Source organism: Cajanus cajan, chromosome 1, assembly GCF_000230855.2.
Source record: "Cajanus cajan strain Asha chromosome 1, NIPB_CcT2T_4, whole genome shotgun sequence".
Classification (NCBI taxonomy): Eukaryota; Viridiplantae; Streptophyta; class Magnoliopsida; order Fabales; family Fabaceae; genus Cajanus; species Cajanus cajan.
Window position 1 is genome coordinate 46,125,312 of NC_138517.1, and position 5,908 is coordinate 46,131,219.

Consider the following 5,908-nt stretch of genomic DNA (forward strand, 5'->3'; position numbering starts at 1 on the left):
CCAGTATTTTTTGATCCACCTACGTGGCATCTACGTGGCATCCACCTGGCATCCACGTGGCCACCAGTTAACTCCGTTTAAATCATTTAGATGGAAGTCCCAAATTGGAACGATTTAAATTATTGGAGACCAAATTGAAACAAAAAATTAAAGTAGGACTAAATTGAAATAAAAAAACATTATAAGGAACCAAAAGAGGTATTTAACCTAATCACTACTATAAAAATACTATTTTATGACATCATTTCTACATCAATTGGTAAAAAAAAGATGTAAAAATAAAATACAATGGCATTTTGATAATTAAATGTAAATTGCTAACATATTTACATCAATTTTAAGGAGAAACGATGTAAATCTGGAATATTCTACATTGGTTTATTTTGAGAACGATGTAAATTTACTCACACTTCATATATTTACGTCGGTTGTTAAAAAAATACGATGTAAATTCTAGCCTCACCGATGTAGAGTTTGCTTTTCATATCACCATTTCTCCTTCCTCGTAATTTTCCGCAAGCCACTCATCAGCAAGGAGTAAGAGGAGGTTCTCAATCCTCGCCTTCATCAATGAGCTAGAGAAGTGACCATCGCACAAAACCACCATGACATAAAAACCCTATGAACAAAGAAGCCACGACACTCGAACAATGTAGTGGCAGCCAACAACTATGGCTACGAATAGTTTCGCGGTGGAAGGTTCATCGTCAATGGCGGTGAAGTGAGCATATTTGTCGCAAAGCCCTAGAACAAAGAAGCCAAAGTAGGTGGAGCGTCTCCTCGATTTGCACTTGCCCTCTCCTTCATCTTTCTCTCGGTACCGCTCTCCTCTGCCATGGACATCTCAGGATGACGTTGTGCAAAGAGTCGAAGCGATTACGGCGTCAGTGGAGAAGACGAAGTGGGGATTCAACACTACGAGAATGAGGGTTTGTTGTGCGATGTTGATGGGCTACCACACCTCTCCTATTCGTTTGTTGCTTTGAACACTTTGGGTCTCAACTCGCCTTTCTCATTTCTGATTCGATTGGGTGATGCTTCGTTCCTCTTCCCTTTTATTCATGTTGTTCTTCTACTTTTTTTACTGTTTGCTATTTCTTTCCTAACGTTAAAGCCCCAAATTACTGTCTACTTTATTGATATTTCCTATAGAGGTTCTGGAACACTTAATTTAATCTTGGTTTCATTTGCATCTGATTTTTACCTTATTGGTATTAACTCTGCAGTCTGCCCTAACCTTGGTTCTTGATTTTTATTCTTTCTAGATTGTTATTTATTGCAAGAAGGATGTTGAAATTGGAATGATCCATAGGTTTTGTCTTAAATATAGGGGAAACCCATAAACAAGAATCATGGATCTTCCATTCCTAATTATTTAAGAAGAAATGTTTTCTTCTACTTTGGAAGATTTTGATTGATGGATCAGCAAAAACCTGATTCAAGATTTGATTATTATGAACCCCTTTCATAGACTTAAGTGGAGATTGGGTTAGAATTTTATTTCAAGCTTTGAGAAAGGTTTTATTGCCCTGGTTTGCAGTCACTTGTTTCGATGGAAACCAGAAGAGCAGGGAGAACTTGTGTCATGCATTCTTTAAAGTGATTACAAAACTATAAGATTCTTTCTTTCTTTGCATTGTTAAATTATCATATCATCTTTGGTGAATTCAATGTTATTGCTTTTATATGATATGCCCTCTGCATGGTGTTTTTCTCGCAAGGATGAGAACTTGCCTGTTTTACCTATGTAGGGCAATGGCGTATTATAATTCCTAATTTGGTGCTACTTAACTTTTATTTATCAAAATGATGCAAGTTTTGGGAAGTTGTGAGTATTTTTTTTTTTAAAATTAAAAATGTCGTTTAATAATCATGAATCAATACAAGTTTAGTTTTTCAATATTAGTTTCATTTAGTCATTTGTCTATTTCCCATGTGGCAAACCAATGTTCAAATTCTCACTGAGACATGCCCAATTCATTTATTCTATATAATAAAATAGTGATATCGTGTATTATCAATAAGACCGAGGTTTTAAATTGTGGATGTGGTTATAGTCACAAATTCATTGTGATCCTTGTTATTGGGATAAATTGCATACAAATGCAACTATATTTGTGGTTGCAAATACCCCAAAACCTTAACGTTATGGCCAAGAATCATGATCACGTCCACAACTTCATTATGGATGTATTTGGTCCAACTTTTGTTGGTTTGGGGCTTGAATTTGACCATTCACATATGGAAACTATATTGATTTCTATAAAGTTATTTCCATTGTTCACTTCCTTCCTATTTGTCCAGCAGAGTGGAGAAGTGGATTAATGTTGTGTGTAAGCTTTTGTGTGGATGAGCTTGAACATTTGTTATTTAAGGAGGAGAGATCTTGTTTAGTTCTTAAAAATGCTCGGGATTTCACGTTTAAGGGGGACAATTTACTATGTTATATAGGGGAAAAAAATCAGGATATAGTGTGCTGTTAGTAAGTTTTGCTAGGTGGCTTTGTCTTGTATCAGGATTGTCAATTATAGATTGTAGATTTAAACTACTTGGGGAATGGCGTATTATAATTCAATTTGGTATCAATTGATCATGCGTTTTAGACTTTTAGAATGCAAAAATTGATCATGCCTTTTAGTTGATGTGTTTGATAATGAATCAAATCCTTTAATTTTGTTTCTCCTAAATTTATGTCTATGATTATTTTTTGTGGTGGAGAATGGTGTATATAGTTGTGAAGTTGGTTAAGTTTCCTATTTGGCTTGTAGATATTGCAATTGCTAGAGAAAAAAGACTTCTTGTCTTTTTTTTTGTCAACTTGTTACTTTTTTTTTTAATCTTGAATTATTAGTAAAAAACTGGAAAGCAAACGATAAAATAAGAGACATTGATTATTAAGAGAAATTGATTATTATTAATTATTACTTTTTAATTAAGAGACATTGATTATAATTTAATTTAGCAAATAATGAAAAACAAATAATTTTATTTATTTATTAATAATTTGACATTTTATTTTTTATAATTTTTCTCATGACTTTTTGAGATGTCTTATCATTTACTGAAAAACAAATAATTTTATTTATGCTGCTGCTAGGTGTCGTCAATATTTATTTGCTTCATTAAAATTTATATATAAACATGTATATTATAATTTGTTTGTGTGATTTTTGTTATTGTAATTTGGTGGTCAAGTTAATCTTGATGCACCATATTTGTCCATAATATTTATATATGAAAAATCTGTCTAATATATATATATATATATATATATATATATATATATATATATATATATATGTTTATTACAGGTAATTAGAAAGAATTTAAAAACAAGCATGATTTTTTTTTAAATGCAATCTACATCGATTTTCCTGAGAACCGATCGGTTTTCCTGAGAACCGATGTAAAAGTATACACAAATCTACATCGGTTTTCTTGAGAACCGATGTAAATTTATGCATAATCTACATCGGTTTTAAAATCGATGTAGAAGGGCATAGATTTTCTAAGTCGCTCTATTCTACATCGGTTTTAGAATCGATGTAGATGACTTCGCATAACCGATGCAGAATATGTATCCTGTAGAATCGATTACCCTGGTAAAAATCATATTCTTTGTTACACATTCACTATGATAATCGATTACCACATTTATTAATCGATTAACCCTAAACCCAAAGACCAAAATCCTTCTTAGTTTGTCGAGATAATCGATTACCTGCGTCATAATTGCTTAAAAACTTCTCATTTATGACTTTTTTAAACTTCAAAAACCCTCCAAAGGTGATACCTTTCACATTCAAACCCTCTCTCTCACATTTTCTCTCTCAAAACCTAGATACACTCTCGCAAAACCTAAACCCCTCTCTTGCGTACTCCTCAAAATCAATAATGGAAGACCTAGGAAGAGGAAAAAGGGTGAAGCGTAGGGCAAACCGTGAGTACCCTAAACCTTCTAAGCCCACTCAAGGTGAATCTTCTACAAGGTAGAAGAAAAAAGAACCTTCTCCTCAAGAGGAAGCCAGGGAAGAACCTTCTCACCATTGGTTACTAAGGCTCAAGAAGAAATCTTCACTGAATCTTTTGCTTGCAAATATATCGTTCCTCCTAAGGTACTCTATTCCATTTGGCTGACCAAGGAAGGCTATTGTCTTTTCAAGGTTTAGATAAGTTCATTAATCTAAATGGACTCTACTATCTTGATCTTGTTCGAGTGTTTTACTGTAATTTATGTAAGAACAATAAAAAAGTTCTAGTATTTGAGGTGAATGGTATAACCATTACCATGACTGATGAAGTATATGAAAAGGTGGGTGGTTTAAAGAGGACTGGTATTATTCCATATTATACCAATCTAAAAGAAAAAGGTGTTGAGATTGACAAGGATGTATTTTTAAAAGTATTCTCAGAGATTTATCTGCTTGGGAAGCAAATAAGGTTGTGAGGAAAAGGAACAACAAGAAGGTTACTTACAATGTTGGTGGTCTGTTCACAGATGATAGGTTGTTACATTATTGTATAGTTTGGATTATGGTTGCAAGGGGAAGCAATCATGCTCAGATCAATGAAGATGACATGGTTCTTATGGTTGCACTTAAGAATAGAGTGAAAGTTGACTATGTTCATGTATTGGAAGACACAATGCTAAAGACCAGAAGACTCATGGACTACAAGTGTCCATATGCTCTGTTCATTAGCAAGGTCTGGCTCATTATGAAGTACCCTTGGAAAATGAAGCTATGGAAGTGACTAGGGAGGCTCACAATGTCAAGGATCATGCTCTAAAATTGATGAAGCTGACCATGCATGAAGGAAGATGGAAAGCAAAAGATGAAGTGGTGGAAGCTAAAGTAGAAGCTGAACCTGAACCTGAAGAGAAACCAATATCAACATTTGAACTGGCAGTGTTAGCTAAGCTGGATGACATTAGGGAATCTCAAAAGCATGACTATGCTAAACTCAAAGCCTGTTTTGAGTCTATCTCTGAACGCCTGGACGCAATGAACATTTCATACCTTGATGAGCACCCACACGATTAGGCACTGCATAGTTTATGTTGCATTTGGTTATGTCTTTTGTTATTTTGTTTTAAGAACTTTTTAATGGGTTGTAATATTTTTAATGTTACTTTCTTTGAACAATCTGTACTCTAATTATGTTTTAAATATATCAATGTAGTTTTGCTTGTATTAATGTCTATGGTTTTGTTATATTGCATTATTATTTCTCTCTGTTAATTTTGGTTTGGTTAAGACAAATAAGGGGAGAAAAGAATGAGAAATGAATGACATTTTGAATGATATGAATGAATGATCAATGTATTACTCAATGTATTACTTAACTTGTTTTTGGAAGATTCTTTTTGTAAAAGCATTGCAAGTGGATCATCAAGAAAACATAAGACATCATTTTTATGTCATTAGAGATTTGGCTCATCAAAACCAAAAAGGGGGAGATTGTTGAAACGATGAAGATCATTGAGATAACATGAAGACTCCTCAAGAAGTTTTATTTTTGGTGATATTGTATAAATGATGTTTGAGCCTATATGTAAAAGGATATTGTATTGACTGTTATAGATATAGGCTTGTGTGTGTGTTTGTTTATGTTTGATGATGATTGCTTAATTCAAGAATCTGTCAAGCTTTTAAAAAAGCCAAGAATTTGTTTTTTAAGTATTTTCATGAGTAAACATGAAGTAATAGATTATCTTGAAAAGGGTAATATACTACCAAGTGTTTAAACATAGAAATATTACTTGATTCAAAACAAGAGTTTCCAAGGTAACTTTGTTAATCAAATTACCATTCAGGGAATAGATTACCAAACCTGTTACTGGAAAAGGATATTTAAATGTCCTTTGTGTTAATAGATTACCAAGTTTGTTACTAAACATATTTTCAAA

General features: G+C 33.1%; 1 long non-coding RNA gene across 1 annotated transcript; it reads left to right on the top strand.

Annotated features, from left to right (window-relative positions):
• The first annotated feature begins 367 nt into the window (after positions 1-367).
• LOC145949949 (uncharacterized) lies at positions 368-5,192 on the top strand. The gene is made up of 2 exons (XR_014428200.1): positions 368-1,031; positions 1,266-5,192. It is a non-coding gene; the product is annotated as an uncharacterized LOC145949949 (long non-coding RNA).
• The last annotated feature ends 716 nt before the right edge of the window (positions 5,193-5,908 follow it).